Source organism: Lygodium microphyllum, chromosome 1, assembly GCF_053477565.2.
Source record: "Lygodium microphyllum isolate KBCC chromosome 1, Lygodium_microphyllum_v1.1.10, whole genome shotgun sequence".
NCBI classification, from domain to species: Eukaryota; Viridiplantae; Streptophyta; class Polypodiopsida; order Schizaeales; family Lygodiaceae; genus Lygodium; species Lygodium microphyllum.
This window is the reverse complement of record NC_141135.1, coordinates 156,246,388-156,266,905: the sequence shown is the minus strand read 5'-3', so window position 1 is coordinate 156,266,905 and position 20,518 is coordinate 156,246,388. Positions and strand designations below refer to the sequence as shown.

The 20,518-nt window shown below is 40.3% G+C and overlaps 2 pseudogenes; both read right to left on the bottom strand.

Moving 5' to 3' along the window:
- Window positions 1-10,809: 10,809 nt before the first annotated feature.
- Window positions 10,810-11,341, bottom strand: LOC148041861 (prohibitin-1, mitochondrial pseudogene; annotated as a pseudogene).
- An 8,427-nt stretch (window positions 11,342-19,768) lies between these two features.
- Window positions 19,769-20,300, bottom strand: LOC148041860 (prohibitin-1, mitochondrial pseudogene; annotated as a pseudogene).
- Between the last annotated feature and the right edge of the window lie 218 nt (window positions 20,301-20,518).

Here is a 20,518-nt window from a genome sequence, read left to right as displayed (position 1 = left end):
TTAGTATGTCCAGCATGTGATCACATTGACGCAACGTCGAGTTCTCTTCCCCAAACGTATATGACAGAGAAATAGTGATGCATGCAGATTATAGACTTCAAACATTTCGACCACTACGACACTACTACACAGTGGCATCCGGATTCCGGAAGCTCTATGGCAGCCTTATACTAATAATACATTCATTACAGCCTAGATTGATCACGACTTAATATGAGAGGAGCAGTTGGAGTCTGGCGGCGGCGGGGGCGATGCCGGGGGACGCGTCATCGTCGTCATCACCGTCGCCCTGCCGGGACTTTGTCACTAATTCATGGAAACCCATGATAGAAGTATAACACTGATCATTATCATAGTAGTTATGCTGGCCGCATGCTGATGATGATGTTAACCAGATGGCGTCATTATGATGATACACCATTATGATACGTCTACCGATGATCGACCACAGCAGCTCGAAGTGGAAGCAGCAGCTGTCGCGCCTGCAGGCACTATGAATGTAGAGTTCTGTATACTTAGCTAGCTAGCTAGCTATTGCCAGTTATACCTAAGACGGAGCTAGGCAGCGGTTCTTATAAGGAGGGAGGGAAAGAGTGAGGGAGGGAGGTGGGTGGGTCTGAGAGAGGGAGGTGGGTGTGTGTGCCGAGCTGACAGTTCGCGTGTAAGCCCGCGGCCTTCCACAGGGTAGCCTCAGTCAGCCATGCGCTTGCCTCCTCCATCGCCTTTTCCTCTCTCGCTCTCTCATATCATGAGTTAGTACTGTCGGGCGCAGTGCGCAGCTATTCTTGAGTCGTTTTCAAGTCGCGAATGTCGACATCCTTCAATACAGAATGAGTTAGTACTCATCGTTGGCATATGCAACGTAACTTCACTTTCCTCTCTCCCTCTTCTTTCCTTCTCTCTCTCTCTCCTCTTTTTTCTTTATTTCTCTTTTCTCTTTCCTATTTTATCCTTCTCTGTGTCTCTACTTCGTTTCTTCTCATTTCTCTTTTGCCTCCTCTCTCTCTCTCCCTCTCTTTTATATATTTTTCTCTCTCTTCTCTTTCCTTCCCTCCTCTCTCTTCTCACCCTCTCTCTCTTTTTACATTATTTAAATTTTCTCTCTTCTCATCTCTCTTTCCCTTCAAATTCTTCTCTCTCCTCTCACTTTCTCTTTTTATTTTTATTCTCTCTTCTCACCTCTCTCCCCCCTCTTTTTTTTCTTCTCACCTCTCTCTCCCCCCTCTTTTTTTTGTGTAGTTTCACACTCTTCTAATCATTATCCCTCCTCTCTCTCTCTCTCTCTCTCTCTTCTTGCCCTTCCTTCACCAATAGAGACAGAAAGAGAGAGACGTTGCCCTTCCTCCACTACATAGAGAGAGAGAGAGAGAGAGAGAGAGAAAGCAACGGCTCTTAGCCCTACTTCCATTGTGACGCCGTGAGAGAGTATGTGTGTTCTGGTATGGCTACTTGCACAACATAGAGAGAGAGAGAGAGAGAGAGAGAGAGAGAGAGAGAGAGAACCCACGAGCAAGAAGCATTTATTAGTTAGCTCTTTCTTGGGGAATATTAAATTATGTTCAGGAATCAAGCTTGGCATCATTTTGGCGCTTCTCGCACATTAACAAACTATGGCCAAAATAAAAAATATAGATATTTTTACTAATATTAATACATATATTATTTATATGCAACAATTGTTAGGCCTCTTTGCGACAGCTTCAAAGGTGTATCACGTGAAGCTATCATGAAGCGGTATTTTGAAAGAAGTAATGTAAGTCTATACCTCTCTCTCTCTACACACACACACACACACACACACACACACACACACACATATAGAGTCAAAACTATATCACTTGAATTACTTGCATGCAAATCTAACCATATGATACACATAAGGGTATATTAAAGCGAGAACGTTAAAACATGTAGACAAACTCTTGGCATCAACAATAAAATATAGTAAAAACTATATCCAAGTGATACAAAAGAGATTCAATGTCAAAAAGATGAAGGAGACTTTCTTTGATAGATCTACTCAAAGTGAAGGGTTTTCTTTCTCATGGAACTATTTGGATAAACTCTATCTCCATGCAAAATATGGAAGGGAGAAGTAGTACCCAAAGTTGCAATCTGCTCTTGTGTATTAGCATGGTGGATGAGATGCTAGTCGTCCCTCACTTTCTTACACATGTAATGAAAAAAAAAATCACGTAACAATAACAAAGATCATTAGACTATAATAAAACAAAGTAAAATCAACTAAAAATGTTATATTATATTTTGATTAGAAAATAATAGTATAAAAATACTTGGCTTACTAATCATTGACCATGTTGTAGGTGCTATGTCACCCTAATGCAAGGTTACGTAGTAACTTAGATCCTTAAATTTATACTTCTCCCCGGCAATGAGCTTAGAGCGTGGAGCTTGAGGATTGAGCTTGCTTGAAGCTTGCACTTAGATCGTGGAGCTATTGGAGTGATCAGGAGAGGAGGCAACTCGATTAGGCATGGAGGTAAGCTCACTAAACTTGTAGAGAGAGATAGTGCGTTGGCTATGTGAGAGGTAGCCATTAGTGCTCGGCTTGAAACACTTGAAACAATAAGCAGTCCATGGGTCTTGGGGGTTGATCTTGAGCTGGCCTCTACACAATTTGTTAGGAATGAAAATAATTCTAAGAATAAAAACCCTTTCCCCTATATTTGTCCCTAATATTATTTTAGCATCTATTATCTTTTTGTTAAAAGCCTTGCCTATATATTAGTCTTGTGCAATTACAAAAATCATAGTTTCTTAGATTCAAGTTTCTGAGAAGAATTATTAGTACATTTATCTTCAAGTGTAAAAGATGATTCCACCTCCAAGGTCATACTAGATAGTATGTGTAACTGGTCACAATCATTTGTAATGATAACTCCATCACCTATGCCTTGAATCTAGGCACTAAAATCACTGTTCTTTGTACCACTATTTGCAAATATATGCATATCCTTGGATAGCCTTAATACCTTAATTACATATTGCCACAAATGAGAGTAGTAGAGAGTTACATTAAAAATATCCTTACAATAGCCCTTAATTACAATTGGCAATATCTATCTAAAATCTCCCCCAAACAAAAAAAAATTTCTACCAAGTTGTCTATTGCATCTCATAATATGCCGCAGAGTTCTATCAACTGCCTCGAAGGTGTATCAATTCATCATAGCAGTCTCATCCCATAAAATAAGGCTAGATTGTCTCAACAATTGTGCCAAGTCACTTTAAACAAGAATATTACAAGTGGATCTATTATTTAATTCCAATGGAATTTTGAACCTCGAATGAGCAGTATGATCTCTAGGTAGGAGCAAGGTAGGAATACCAAATGATGTTGTTGCCAATGTTATATGACGACTATTTCGTAACTTAGCTAGTAAACACTTATAAAGAAAAGCCATTCTATATTCTCTCAATCCATCTAGAAATCATATATCTCCAGAGTTTGATTCCACAACATTCATTACTATACGATATGCAATTATTTGTCCATTATTCAACATGTTCTCCATAGAAACATAAACACTTTGCTGCTCTATGATATCATATGCATTTTTATGTTACAAAAGGGGATTGATATGCAATCGAGCATCTGGTTTATGAATATTCAGCAATCCAAGAAACTTGCACTACGACAAAAAGGCCTCGTAGACGCACATTTAGACGCGATTTTTGAATATAGAGAAATTCTTACGGGCGCGTCTATCTGCCCATCTATTTGCGCGTCTACCATTTCGTGTCTATAATCGCATGTATCAACGAATTTACACGCACAAATAGACGCACAATAGATGCACATATACACGCGCATATAGACACGCTGGTAGACGCTTGAACGGAAAAAAAAATGTCATTTTGAAAAAAAAATATTTAATTTATTTTTTTAATTTGAATTATGAAGCGCGTGTATAAGCGCATGTAGTCTGCATTATAGATGCGCGACGCGAATTATCTACAATTTAGACGCGCTGATAGACATGCAAAACAGAACTAGAAAAAAAAAACCAGAGAGCATGTGGTTGCTTTGTCTCTGGTTTTTTTTTGCCCCTCCCATACATTTGATTGTGTATTTGGGAAAAAGACAATGTATCTTATGGGCACGAGAATTGAAAATAAAAGTCCATTTATTTATTATATATCAAAGCATTTACAAGGGAGGTTTAAGTGCTTGCGACCTAAAGCGTGGCCGCAAGCAGTAGGCTCAAAGAGATACCATACATATACAAGAAAAGAAGGCCTCACGAGGAGGTATGGTGCTCCTCTACGCATCTGAAAAGGAAACATCCTCGCTAGTACCACCATGGCTACTAGCGTCGCTATCCCCCTCCTCGCTATGCTCCACGTTTAAAGAAGGTTATCTATGACAATCATCATCGATTTCTTCCTATTGACCATCCTAAATATGTTCTCCCTACTAATGGAATGACTCCACAACCTCTAACCATTCGAGATTGGAAGGAGAGATGGATTAATGCCGACAGCCACCCTCCACTCGGCATGAGTCGGTAAGAAGTGCATTTCTCTCGATTGACTTTAAAGTATTTAGCATGATGAATTATTTACATAATATATTGTTTGTTTGTTAGGTTCTCTATATTTTTTCGTCTTCCGTAGTGGACTGAACTCAAGATCAACCCCATGCACATATTCAAAAATGTTGTATCTACATTATGGGATCACTTGATAGGGGCTCGTGATTTAGTTAATGTAAGGGAGGATTTACGTAACATTGGTCGCATGAGACGAGCCTGGCCACGCATTGGACCCAGAGGAAAGATTGAGCTACCCCATGCACCTTGGATGTTGTCAAAGAACGAGGAAAAAATAGTGAAGGAACAAATATATAGCTTTCGAACACCCACAGGATGTATGAGATGTCTCAAGGGAGCCTTCATAAAGAAAAAGAAAAGAGGTGTGGAGCAACTATCTGGTTTGAAGTCCCACAATTGGCACAAAATGATTCAAGTAAGGGTATCTCTAACCATGAATATAGTAATTAGTGGAGTAACTATGTGTAAACTTTGGGGTATGATGACTTTTCCCTCAGCTAATCATTTGATCTATGAATATTGTTTACATTCAGTTCGTACTTCCTACTAGCATATCCCATTGTGCCTCCAAAGATGTACGTGATATCATTTACAAGATGGGAGAGCTTGTGAGGTGTGTATACATTGTATTTTTTCATTATATATCTTTGAATTTCTACACAAAAATAAACAATTCTCAAATACATCTTGACAGATACGTGAGCTCGAAGGAAATTGATCCAAACACATTGCAAGATGCTCGAGTATTATCTGTTGAGGTGGTTTGTTTGGTGGAGGAAATTTTTCCTCGATCCATTTTGACTACTCAATTACATTTGCTCGTACATTTGATTGATGAGATCGCACTTTGTGGGGCAGTTCATGTAAGGTGGATGTTTTTTCTTGAGCGCTTCATGAAAACCTTGAAAGATTTTGTGAGGCAAAAAGCACGGCCTGAGGGAAGCATGGCTGAGGTTTGGTTAGTGCAATCATCCCTTGTTTATATCCCTGAATATCTTGCTGAAGTGGATCCCTCTCAACCACGACTATGGAAAGATGATGAAGACTTGAGGATGACCTCTATAGTATCTCAAGGAAAAGGAATGAGTAAAGTGCTAACAAAAGAAGAACTTCGTAAGTTAAATAGTTTTTGTGTGCTCAATAGTGATGTAATGAGCAAATGGGTGACACTATATAATGAAGCAAGGGAAAGAAGAAAAAGAAAAAGACAAGAATTTTGCACTAGATATGGACGTAATGTCTCATTCCAGATCATCTAAATGCGCTCCCACATCATATTGATATAGATTGGTTACATGATGAAATGGAGAGAATGGAAAAAGAGGAGGAAATTAATATATCTCAAGAAGAGTGGGAATACGCACGAGGTTGCTTATCAAAGGTGAGACATACTATCAATTAATTTATTTCTATAAGTTTTATTTTATATAAATAATTGACATGTTTGATCTTTTATCTTTTACTACTAGTGCACATTATTCAATGCACTTTGGTGTGAGGGTAAACATCTTCGAATTCAATGTATAGATGAAAAGAGAAATACCCAAGATTGTGGTGTCTTTGCTCACTTCGAGGCTGCCAATGGTACCATGGAAGGTTATTGTGGCTTGATCCAAGATATTCTGAAGCTTGAATTCAGACGATTTTTTATATATGTACTGGATGTGAAGTGGGAACAAATGGTGAGCATTGCACAATCAGACGTCATCCAAGTGGTCTTGTAACCATTGAATCTACAAAATTTCACCAAAACAAGAATGACACATTAGTACTACCTCAACAATGCGAGCATGTATATATGCAAACGCTAATTTTTTTATATGTATACATGTGATACATATACACAATATAATAAGTACTTAAGTTTTTTGCTTTTGTTTTTCAAATACAGGTTATGTATCATCCAATGGTAAACAATAACCAATGGTGGTATGTCATCCCTATATCTAATTGTTCAAAACCACTATATGGTAATATTACCGACATGGAGATAGCAGATAACAATCCAACAATTAATGATGATGTGCATGATGACACCATAATGGATGATATGCGTGATATAGTACAAGATGAACCTCGCGAGGATGTTCAAGGAAACGCAGAAGAAGACAATAATGTGATTGTCGATGATATTGATGAAGTTATTGAGCAATATAGCAACACATCTGATAGTGGGATAGACTTATTTGTTTCGTTACCTCTTGGTAACATAGACCTAGAAGTAGATAGTTTAGCAAGGGCTGATCTCATTGAAGATGAGATGGATCATTCACTGTAACATACTTAATTTTCAATGTGTATTCCTAATTCTATGCTTTTTATCATGCGCACACGTGCATACTCAAGAATCAATAGTCAATTTTAAAGCTAAATTGAATTTTCCATAATAAAAAAGAAGTATCTTTTATCATCTTCAAGTACGTAGAGAAATTACGAGATACATATTCCAATGCTTACTACTAATTGTAAGGTTTCTGTCGCTTGCCGCTAATTACTTATATCAGGCTTATCAACTGGAGGAACTGCCATTCATTAGAGAGCAATGAAAAAGTAATTATTAACTCTATTTTTTTAATTCAATGATTCAATGTGTATTCTTAATTCTATGGTTTTTATCATGCGCACATGTGCATGCTCAAGAATCAATTTCAAGTGGTTAAATAATGATTAACTTTGGTTTTTTAATTATGTGAATTGCTAATTTTAGGTGGTTAAATAATTGTGCGTCTGCTGGCGCGTCTATATTAGTATCTGTTTGCGCAGATATATAGACACAAAATTCGCGTCTATTTACACGCACTTATAGACGCTCTGATAAACGCGCCCGACTTTGCGCGTCTAACATCTGCGTCTATGCCTCGTTTCTGTTGTAGTGTTAGACAATTTTTGTCCATGCTAATGTAATAAATATTTGAGATACAATAATGCTCTATTTGAATCCTCTTATTGTAGAATAGAATTGGAGACATACCCATACTATTAGTGTAATTTATATAAAATATCATATGTTTCATTGGTTCCAAAAACCTTTTCCAAAGTTGGCCAGGTTGAGTAGGCTCACAAAAGACCAAAATTACAACAAACAAAGCAGGAAGTTGAACACTAGTCTACATGGATGGAGCTTCTGCTAAGCATAGAGTCCACTCATCATCACTCTCCAACCTGCCTTTTGCAATGCAAGCCTCCTTAAAGTGTCATACATCACATTTTCAATAGTTCGCAAATCCTCAAAGGAAGTACAACCTTGAGATATTGTCAAAAGCATTAGTAAGTAGTAACACTTACCACAGCTGGGTACCACAACACATGTCTTGGCACATTTTCTCTTGATCCAAACCTTTCATTGTGTATTCCATACCCAATACATCACGAATTCTTGAAAAATAATAGTTCTAGACTTTTGGATACTCTCTATTACATTTTTATATGTATCCTGAAACATCACATTATTCTCACCAAGCAAGTGCACTTGTAAAAATTCTATATCTAGTTTCTCATTATGCAATGGAAAATCAAATATTTGCCAACATGCCTCAAAAGTAGAGTCATATCTTGCAACCTAATAGCTTTCTATTTTATCTGCTTCATGAGCACTTATCTAATTTGTAATTAAAGCCACCCCAGAAGAGTATCATTGCACATCATGTCCCTTGTATATATATTTATACAAATATTTAATATTAGCCACTATTTAGTAGACCCCTATGTATGCATTATATCACCTTGCCTTCTACAAATGGGATAGTTAGTATCATCAATAATCTTTGTATGAACAAATATTCAAGCAATTTTTTTAGTACATCAACACCACGCATGCAAGGACCGTTAGGATTCAATGCATGAAAATGGCCTTGCATATTACATTTTGAAATTGTCTCAAGTATTGTTGGAAATTTTACTTTATCAAGTAACTCAACACAAACCCATTTGTCATAGTGAGACACTTTAGGGGGCTTGAAAGGGTGCTCGTAGATTAGCAAAGTATGAGAATGTGGTAACATTTACTTTTGAAACTCAATCACACTAACATAACCTATGATATTCCTAAAGGGTTTCTCTTTCCATAGTGTATGCATCATACTAGAATGTTTTTTATGGAAATTTGAGTTATTAAATCAGAACGATCCTATGTACTTTGTCCAAGGAACAAATCATCAGTTATTATCTTTGACCAGTTTGGGTTCACTACAAGATACATGCCACATATTGACATTTAAAGTGATGCAAATATTCATTTTGAAATATACCCCTATCATTGCTAAAAGCATCGGTATATACGTCTCTACAAATCCGAAATAACAATGCCAATAGTGACACATTTTGACACATATACCGATGCACATAGTGATACGTTGTCGTAGAGTTCACGCAAGGGCTGTAGAACACGGGGTTCTAGATACAGCAATGGAAGAGACTACCAAGAAGAAACTTTGAAATGTTGATGCCAAAATACATTATATTTCAGGTCAAATGAGTTACATGAAACTTAGAATGATAATGGTCTGAATGAACATAGTAATCTGCTTTATCAAAACAACATAACCATACACTTGATAAGTCCCTCCTTTTTGTCTCAGGAAAATCTGATTTATTTTCTCTTTAGCTAATGCATGTGAGCTTCTTTCATAATCATGACAAGACCTCTGAAGAGTGCAATATGCTGTCAATCACACCCAGAAATAACAGCAATCCAATGTTGTGTTTTAGGATTTTCAAAATAAACCAGGATCAGTAGCCAGCACACTTGAAGAAGCCTGTTCTGCAAAGCTACTGTGGAGCTTAAAGCACCGTCAAAAGCATCAAACTTTCTTCCTTAGCAGCGCAAACAGCAACATTATTGTCTTCTCTCCTTCTACCAATGTTCAAGGCTGACTGAATGAAGGCATGCACTGTTTGGTTGATTAATTCTCCTATTGGTGGACAGTGTGTTGTCGGCTTTAGGACACGACATAGTTCCACCCACAGTATTATCTAGTTTGCACATTCAGCATCACATCAGACCACGAAAGATCTGCTTGCGGTGCCTTCACTCTGCACTATCTTAATCACTGTAATACAATCCCCATAACAAGACATCTAAGTGAAGCTATACAATCCTTACGGACTCATAACTTTTCCAGACTCCCAAACTCTTCTTCCGTACACACACAGTGAAAGCTTAAGTTTCTGGAAAGGGTGAAGTTCTGACAGCCGAGGACGAAGGGAACATGTAAAAGTCCGGGTTAAGAGCTCAGAAGATGCCGTGGATGACGACGTGCTCATCGAAGTAAAGGTCAGGGGCGACGATGGTCTGCTGATCAACGGAAACATGGGCAGAGCCAGGAAGATCTAGCCGTGGGACTTCCCATAGGGCTGGAGAAGCCGAATGTACAGGAAGAGCTCGAGGACGCCATCTCTATCAGTGCTATTCTTTTGTCTGTCTCCTCCTCGGCTTTCTTCATCTACAGCGAATACTGGCCACAGCATCTGTCAATGATATATTCCTCCAGGCTCGCCTTCGTTGACATCAAGTTTGTCGTTCTTTTACAGTAAACATTGTGCCCATATTTCTGGATGCATTCTCGTAAAACCTCCACAAATTGCACATTTCCAGGATCAATCTTCAAGACATCCACGACTTCTTTTGCTGTGTCACTCGTTCGTGTCTCTCGTTCTGATGAAGGGGGAGCAAAAAAAATTCGCACTTTGTCAAAGGAGATGCTTTCTCCTTCAATTGCTTGTTTAAAGAGTTGACATGTTGCTCAAGCTTATTCCACACCCTGGGGAGCGATCCCAAGCTCTTCTAGGATACCGTTTCTCAGATGTGACTCAATCAGGTTCTGATTGGGAATGCTCCGACCGTGACGAAGCATCCAATACTTGTTTTGAAGGTCCATTCAGGTCTGTCGAGTATTTTTCCTAAGGCGAAGAGAACAGATGTCTCGCCCAATTCTGTTGATGCTGCAGAGTTTTGTAATCACCAAAATCTCCTGGTGCACTACTAGCAATAGAATAGAGTCGAAGTTTGTGAGGCTTTTCATTGGCATCAACACCAGGGGTTATAATACTGATTGATTGCCCCTCTCGGTATTTCACTAGACCTGCGCAAACCGTAATGATTCATGAGCAAAGCAATGCCGCCTTCGAGAGAGAAGATATCCTGCCAAAAATATTTGGATTTTTCCTCCCACGATCAAAAGATTCCCTCCCTCTTCTCTCCAAGACTTTGTTTTTTTTGAATTGGATATATTGCCCGCTATTTTTTTCTGCTAGCCTCCATCTTTTTCTCCATGTAATGAAAAGAAGGATTGTTGAATATAGCTTTTCCCAATAAGTTGAGAACTTTTCGCCTCCCCTTTTGCTCGAACAATGGCCCTTCTTTTATCTTGTTCCGCTTTCTCCACTCTGAATTTAGCTCTCTCAGCTTTCTGAGCAGCCACCTGTTTTGCTTCAATAGCAGCTGTAAACTCTTTACTAAAAGTAAGGTTAATTATTGAAACATCATCAAGTGCAATATTGAAATTTGTAGCCCGCTGGGTAAGAATTTTCCTTATCTCTCTGCTAACAGCCTCACACTGTGTTATGAGCTGGTTGCATTACACTGTGCTACAACTGCCTTCAAGGTCTCATAAATTATGGACGGAAAAACTCTTTCATTGTAATTGGTACCCAAGGTCTCTGACATCAAAGATAATCGGTCTGTCGACCCAAAGAATCATCAAATGGATTCCTTCGGGATAAACCTTCTCTTTGATTCCATAATTCCCTGTACTTTTCTTAGAGATCATTATCCTTTGGCATCAGTTTTTCATCTTTTTCTAACACACACACATCATGCATCCAAACAAAATCGAACACATGCACTAAGGGAATATATACATTGGATGCGGATTATCGAAATGCATCACACACACAATGAATCACACGCAGAAAATAACACAAATGCACAACAAAAGAAATGGAGGTATATACGACTCGGATGCGCAGCAGCACGACATCCACCCCCTCTAAACCTACGCATCCTCCGGATGTGCCAACTATCCAGGATCATTCAAATCGACAAACAGGTCAAGTCCATCATCTATTTCTAGTAGACCTGTTTCTCCATCAGCTTCATCATCTATGTTCTCTGTTTCTTCTGCTTGTCTTTCTTCTACCTGCTCTTCTTCTGTCAATGCTTCAAGTGCATATTCTTCATCTTCTCTTCTCTTGAAAATCTGGACTCGTTTTCCAGCAATAGGCACCCTCAATACTGTTCCATCTAATTCAGCCAGCTCATAGGTACCATTGTCAAAAACCTGCCTTACTTCATACGGTCCAAACCATCTTTGAACCATTTTTCTCATGCTACTATGCTGATTTTCTAGACTACTGTCGTAGACTAGAACCCAATCTCCTTCTTTTATGGCTCTAGGCCTCAAGCGATGCCTTAAATCAAACCTGTCCTTGTTTCTGAGACGGGCTGCCTTCAAACGATCAACTGCTAATTGCACATCTACTGTCCTTCTCTCTAGTTGATGAATCCGAAGGGCTAGAAGCTCTTCCCTTGATAAATTCTCATGCCACGGAAGAACACGCCAAGTGAGAGCACAAATTTCAGTAGGCATGACAGGTTTTTGCCCATACATCAACTCCACAGGCATGTATCCAGTAGTCACACTATGTGTAGAGCGATTAGCCCACAATGCAAAAGGTAGTAATCTCGGCCAATCTCCAATCCGACCTCTACAAGCTTTTGCTAATGCTTTAACTATTGGCGGATGTCCTCTTTCACTTTTTCCATTTCCCTTTGGATTATAGGCAGTAGTAAGAGCCAATTTAATCCCAAGCCGTGAGAAGAATTCTCTAGCTTCATCTGCATCTAGCTCTCCACGATCAGCTGTAATCTTGGCTATACATCCATACCTGCAAAATATTTCTTCCAACAAGAATTTACATACTGTACTGGTGGTCTTCGTCCGCAACGGTCTGCCTTTAACATAGTTTGTAAGATCCTCCCTAGCCAAGACAAGATATCTCATCTGCCAAAGTCCCACTGGCAAAGTAACCAAGTCTACTACCCACTTATAATGCATACATAGTGGATAAGTTGGATGCAACTCATCACGATGTCGCACTAAAGAGTAAAGTTGGCAGTCCTTGCAAGTCTCCACAAAATGAGAAACATCTTTATACATCCCTTTCCACCAGTATCTTTCTTTGATTTTCTCATAAGTAGCCCACACACCTCTATGTCCAGCCCATGAGCTCTCATGAAACTCTCGCATAATCTGTATCTGCATCGCTACATCACAAACTACTCTCAGGGGCAAGCCTCCTCTCTTTCTTGGATGCTTCCAAAGAAAACCATTTTTTAAGAAATGCCCATAAGCCTTCCTTCTGATTTTCTTGAATTCATCATCAGTCCAATCAGCTCTTCGAGTCAATGAATTTAGATACTGTCCAATTTGCAGCCACTCATCAACATAAAGTTCTTCAATAAAGGCTTCAACAGTAGATACATGACAATCATGAACAAGGACAGAAGCAGCAAACTCTGTCTCATCATCTTCTGCAAGCATTGACTCCTCATCCTCATATCTCGCTCTAGATAGCATGTCAGCAACTGGATTATCTTTCCCTGCTATGTGTCGAAATTCTGGATTCAATGATTTAATATAGGCAATCCACCGAAGCATCGCTATATCTGGAGTCGAGCAACTAGTAATCATGCCACGCAAAGGCAAACAATCTGTTTCCACAACAACTGAAGCTCCAATAAAATACCCTTTGTCACACTTCAGTGCAGTGACTACTCCCCACAACTCTCTTTTGATCTACGGGTATCTCCTTTGTCGCTCATTAAGAACTTTAGCTCCAAAGCGGATAGCATACCTATTTCCATCAGCATCATCCTATCCCATAGCCCAACCTATGCCGATAGGGCTAGTATCAACTGTCAACATGATCGGCCGTCCACACTGATAATCCGCCTTGCGTAGAGTAGGAGCTGATTGCAACAGCTTCTTGAGCTTACGCATGGTTTTTGAATGCTTCTCATCCCAATGAAATTTCTGCCCCTTTCGAAGCAGCTGATAAAGAACATCTGCTATATGAGCAAAATGAGGAATCCAAATCATGTAAAATACACAAGCTCCCACAAATCTCCGCACCTCTGAAGTAGTCGAGCAATACTCTGCAATCCTATTTATGGCATCCACCTTTGCAGGAGAAGGCTTTCTGCCATAATATCCAACCATATGCCCAACTATGATAACTTCATTAACACCAAAGACAGATTTCAGCCCTGAAAGTGTCAAATTTACCTCCTCTAATCGTGTCAATATTTGCTCACAAGCAATCAAGTGGTCAGCCACAAACTGTCTACATCCACGCAAATCAAGACTTTCATTCTTTTCTTCCTCTGCACAACCCTTAATAGGCACATCATCTAGAAAAGGCATGGTATACTGTGGAATATAGTCTCGTAGAACTCTATGCATAGCATTCATCATATGAGCAACTGAGTTTGTGGCACCTTGAGGCAAGGTACACATCCTCACAAGACCAATAGGTGTCCGCATAGTAGTAATATCCCTGCTTTCCAAGGCAAGCTGAAACTGATCATAACCTGAATACAAGTCACCTAGAGAATAGATGGCTCGTCCTGCAAAAGCCTCAGCAAATTCATCCACAACTGGACCTGTTCCCACATTCCTGATTGTCACTTTGTTCACGGGCTGCATATCCTGAATAAATCTCAAAGTACCATTCTTCTTTGGTACAGTAAACCACCTGTTAGAGTAGGGTGCAGAAGAGGGTTCCAAAATCCCCATTTTAATCTTCTCATTCAGCAACTCTATCAGCTTTGGCAAGTGTGCTTTAGGCACAGGTATAGGACGTATATTCCATGCTACATGAGGAACAGTGAAGATGACCATAGGTGCAACCAATTCGGGACTAATGCAGCCAATTTCATGTGGAAAGAAAGCAAATGCCTTACCATGACGTCCAAGCATCTCTCTAAAACATTCTTTTTCCACTAGAAGCAAAAAATCATCATTTCCAATCTTCAATTCTGCAAGAGTTTCAGCTGTAAACTTATGTTCAATATTCGCAGGGTCCCTCAACATAGGCTGCTTCATAGCTTTTTCAATCTGTTCATCACTATCAGAAGGAAGCGGGCCTGCAACCGGCTTAACCTTCTTATCAACTGTTTTATATTTTGTGTCAACCTTGGCATCATTCAAGCACTCTTTTCTTTGCTGCAATTTCTGTAAATTTTCAGCATCTTTCAACTCTGTTGGCTGAAAAATTTCAGCCTTTCGCTCTATGGACTGCATGGGTGCAGCCTGAAACTCTGTATGCAGAAATTTTTTCTGCATTCAACTCTGTTGGCTGAATGGATTCAGCCCTCGGCTCTATGGACTGCATAGATGCATCCTGAAACTCTATATGCAGAAATTTTTCTGCATTCAACTCTGTTGGCTGAATGGATTCAGCCCTCTGCAATTCTGTTAGCTGATCAAGATCAGCCATAAATTCAGTTTGCTGAGTTCTCTCAGCCTCTAACTCTGTTTGCAGCATAAAACCAGAAATTTCCTGAAACATATCCAAGGTTTGCACAGGTATGATCTTTGAACCCTTACATACATCAGTTTTCAGCATTGCTCTCATCTCAAACAAAGTATCTGCATAAGACATTCCTTCATACAATCCATCCACATGCTCTTCTACTTGCAAAATACCTGCATTCTTCAACTCTTTCTCCTTACGACCAATGTACTGCCTGGCAGCTCTAGGCAAATCTGAAATTTTCTGATAACTCACTGAACTATCTGAAGAAAAACCAACAAAATTATTGGAGAAAGACTAGTTGCCAGGAGGCGAGATCTCCTCTTTTCTCCGCTCCGTACCACTGGCGTCTCGCAAGACAGCGGTACCTAATGAAAATCCAACTCCTTCGCAGGTAGTGGTGCCTCACGCAAGGAGTCCCTGTTTCTCGGATGATTTACCCCAACAGTCATAAACTGAACAGCTTGCATACCATCTTTACTTCGTATCCGCGCATAAGCTGACCCGTCATCCATCACTTTTGTTTCCATTCTTGCTTCTGTAATGAAAGGCTGCCCAAGAATAATCGGATAAGAGCATGAATCCTGAACAAAGCAATGATAATCCTCTTCAACATTACCAATAGAAATTCTGATACTCGGACAAGCAGCATACATATCACCAGAAGTATTATTGGCGGCTCTCATGCGCTAGCCATGCTCTGCATCCATAGGCCACTTGCCACTCTCATAAACACCTCGAGCAATAAGATTAATCTCTGAACCATGATCAACTAAAGCGACCAAGGGAATTTTTTTCTCTCCAATCCTTACCACTGTCTCAGTGGTTGCTCTAGCCCAATGACTTCGTGAAAAATGGCTGCAAGGAATGAGAATAGGGGTCTCATCATCTTCATACTGCATAGGCTGCACTATTTTCTCCAATTGCGGATTAACAGAAGCATTCTCAACCATCACTGCATCATCATGCTCTTCCCCAAGAGCTCCATGCCACAATCCCTGTAAAGCAGGTCCTTCCATCGCATGTCGTTTCCTCCGCAAAAGATCCTGCATCTGATCCTGTATTTCTCTTCTAGCAATCCCAAGAGCTTCGCCAACAGTAAAAGTAACTTCACTATTCAAAATTCTTTCATGAAAAATCTTACTCATATCCGTTTGCATTTCAAGATCTGACAAGAGCTTGAATTCTAGCTCTTTTCTTGGTTGCCTCTTTTCTTTCTGCTTGTCTCCCATTGGTTGATCAGGACCTGATTGAGCTGGAGAACTTGACATAGGTGGAGCTGTAACAGGTGGTGAAACAAAGTCACCCCCTCTAGTCTTTTTGGAGGTGCTGGGACCCTCCTCATCTCTTCTTCTCTTTTCCTCAACCATGGCATCTAAACCCTGCGTTTTAGCCATATAAGCAAAAATAGAATACCTGTCAACAGGAGAATCCCATCCTGTTACTCCTCGGATGCTAGAGCCCACACAAGTCATAGTAGATACCTGAACTTTCCCTCTTCTCGCTATCTCCAAGGTAGAAGACCATAAAGCAGAGTCTCCATCAGATTTTTGCTCAACCTGGACTCCAAAAGCTGAAGCATCTCCTCTAACACTCACATAAGCTGATCGCGCAGCCATATCATCAACAAGCTTCTTCATACCTCCCTTACCGAAGTTCGTGTCAAGAGGAGCGCCAGTCTCTGTCAGCCATATATTCCCATCTTGTCCCCAGAACACTACATTCTTCTTACGTGCTTCCTAAAAAGCATCACAATCTCTGCAGTGTTGGTGCTCTGTACTATCACGCCAAATACATCGTCGCCCTTTTCTTTGACCAGCTGGAAAAGTAGTCGCTGGAGCAGGTGCTACAACAGGTACTGACATAAGTTGCTCCTTTAACTTACCAACTTCAGCTTTGACTGCTTCAATCGTCAAATCCGCCAAGCCTTTAAAAACATCATCTACAGATAAGGGCACTGGAGCAGCAGGAACTGGTGGATTCACAACAGGAGGAGTAGGCTTAGGCAAAGAAGTTGCAGCAGGGGTAGAAGAAGAAGTCTCCAAGGATTTTTCAGGAACTGATCCTGTATTTCGATGCAATCTGACTCTCCTGCGCTGCTTCTTAACAAGAGCATTCACAGCATCAATGACATGTCTCCACTCAGTCTTTAAACCTGAATCAGTAGCTTGATCTTCCAAAAGATCATCCAACTTTTTCTATAAATCAGCATCTACAGCTTGCAAAAATAACTCCACTTTTCGCATTTCCAAAGCTTGATGTTCAGTCCCATCCAACTGATCATAACGGCTTTCAAACTCTCGCAGAAGAGCGGTAACAGAAAGTCCCTTATTAGGCATAGAAACCCATGCTAAAAAATTCCTGCGATTCATAAGACCTGTATCTTCCAGGAAATATTCATCTTTTAATGCCTTCTTAAATTCAGCCCAACCTGCATGTGCCTCTTGAATTTCTGCAATTCGACCTTCAAGAGCGCGCACCACGATCCGCAAGAAGTAGCGGCTCCAAACATCTTGAGAAACCCCAAAAAACTTCATCTTTTCTTCATACAAATGCAGATAAGTGGACACTTGCTGGCCATTAAACTGCTTCAACTCCTGTTGGACAGCTTTCAAGGCATCCATAGCATCACTGTCTCGTTTTGCATGAGCTTGTTGCTGCATATACATGGTAAATGACTGAAACAGGTTCTTCATGACATTATCATCTGTCATCTCTTCTTGCGAGTCTCCCATCTTGCTGAAAAATGACGTAGCACTTTCACGTCAGGTTCACCAGAAATGTCGTAGAGTTCACGCAAGGGCTGCAGAACACGGGGTTCTAGATACAGCAATGGAAGAGACTACCAAGAAGAAACTTTGAAATGTTGATGCCAAAATACATTATATTTCAGGTCAAATGAGTTACATGAAACTCAGAATGATAATGGTCTGAATGAACATAGTAATCTGCTTTATCAAAACAACATAACCATACTTGATAAGTCCCTCCTTTTTGTCTCAGGAAAATCTGATTTATTTTCTCTTTAGCTAATGCATGTGAGCTTCTTTCATAATCATGATAAGACCTCTGAAGAGTGCAATATGCTGTCAATCACACCCAGAAATAACAGCAATCCAATGTTGTGTTTTAGGATTTTCAAAATAAACCAGGATCAGTAGCCAGCACACTTGAAGAAGCCTGTTCTGCAAAGCTACTGTGGAGCTTAAAGCACCGTCAAAAGCATCAAACTTTCTTCCTTAGCAGCGCAAACAGCAACATTGTTGTCTTCTCTCCTTCTACCAATGTTCAAGGCTGACTGAATGAAGGCATGCACTGTTTGGTTGATTAATTCTCCTACTGGTGGACAGTATGTTGTCGGTTTTAGGACACGACATAGTTCCACCCACAATATTGTCTAGTTTGCACATTCAGCATCACATCAGACCACGAAAGATCTGCCTGCGGTGCCTTCACTCTGCACTATCTTAATCACTGTAATACAATCCCCATAACAAGACATCTAAGTGAAGCTATACAATCCTTACGGACTCATAACTTTTCCAGACTCCCAAACTCTTCTTCCGTACACGCACAGTGAAAGCTTAATTTTCTGGAAAGGGTGAAGTTCTGACAGCCGAGGACGAAGGGAACATGTAAAAGTCCGGGTTAAGAGCTCAGAAGATGCCGTGGATGACGACGTGCTCATCGAAGTAAAGGTCAGGGGCGACGATGGTCTGCTGATCAACGGAAACATGGGCAGAGCCAGGAAGATCTAGCCGTGGGACTTCCCATAGGGCTGGAGAAGCCGAACGTACAGGAAGAGCTCGAGGACGCCATCTCTATCAGTGCTATTCTTTTGTCTGTCTCCTCCTCGGCTTTCTTCATCTACAGCGAATACTGGCCACAGCATCTGTCAATGATATATTCCTCCAAGCTCGCCTTCGTTGACTTCAAGTTTGTCGCTCTTTTACAGTAAACATCGTGCCCATATTTCTGGATACATTCTCGTAAAACCTCCACAAATTGCACATTGCCAGGATCAATCTTCAAGACATCCACGACTTCTTTTCCTGTGTCACTCATTCGTGTCTCTCGTTCTGATGAAGGGGGAGCAAAAAAAATTCGCACTTTGTCCAAGGAGATGCTTTCTCCTTCAATTGCTTGTTTAAAGAGTTGACCTGCTACTCAAGCTTATTCCACACCCTGGGGAGCGATCCCAAGCTCTTCTAGGATACCGTTTCTCAGATGTGACTCAATCAGGTTCTGATTGGGAATGCTCCGACCGTGACGAAGCATCCAATACTTGTTTTGAAGGTCCATTCAGGTCTGTCGAGTATTTTTCCTAAGGCGAAGAGAACAGATGTCTCGCCCAATTCCGTTGATGCCGCAGAGTTTTGTAATCACCAAAATCTCCTGGTGCACTGCTAGAAATAGAATAGAGTCGAAGTTTGTGAGGCTTTTCATTGGCATCAACACCAGGGGGTATAATACCGATTGATTGCCCCTCTCGGTATTTCACTAGACCTGCGCAAACCGTAATGATTCATGAGCAAAGCAATGCCGCCTTCGAGAGAGAAGATATCCTGCCAAAAATATTTGGATTTTTCCTCCCACGATCAAAAGATTCCCTCCCTCTTCTCTCCAAGACTCTGTTTTTTTTGAATTGGATATATTGCCCGCTATTTTTTTGTGCTAGCCTCCATCTTTTTCTCCGTGTAATGAAAAGAAGGATTGTTGAATATAGCTTTTCCCAATAAGTTGAGCACTTTTCGCCTCCCCTTTTGCTCGAACAATGGCCCTTCTTTTATCTTGTTCCCCTTTCTCCACTCTGAATTTAGCTCTCTCAGCTTTCTGAGCAGCCACCTGTTTTGCTTCAATAGCAGTTGTAAACTCTTTACTAAAAGTAAGGTTAATAATTGAAACATCATCAAGTGCAATATTGAAATTTGCAGCCCGCTGGGTAAGAATTTTCCTTATCTCTCTGCTAACAGCCTCACGTTGTGTTATGAGCTGGTTGCATTACACTGTGCTATAGCTGCCTTCAAGGTCTCATAAATTATGGACGGAAAAACTCTTTCATTGTAATTGGTACCCAAGGTCTCTGACATCAAAGATAATCGGTCTGTCGACCCAAAGAATCATCAAATGGATTCCTTCGGGATAAACCTTCTCTTTGATTCCATAATTCCTTGCACTTTTCTTAGAGATCATTATCCTTTGGCATCAGTTTTTCATCTTTTTCTAACACACACACATTATGCATCCAAACAAAATCGAACACTTGCACTAAGGGAATATATACATTGGATGCGGATTATCGAAATGCATCACACACACAATGAATCACACGCAGAAAATAACACAAATGCACAACAAAAGAAATGGAGGTATATACGACTCGGATGCGCAGCAGCACGACAACGTGCAGT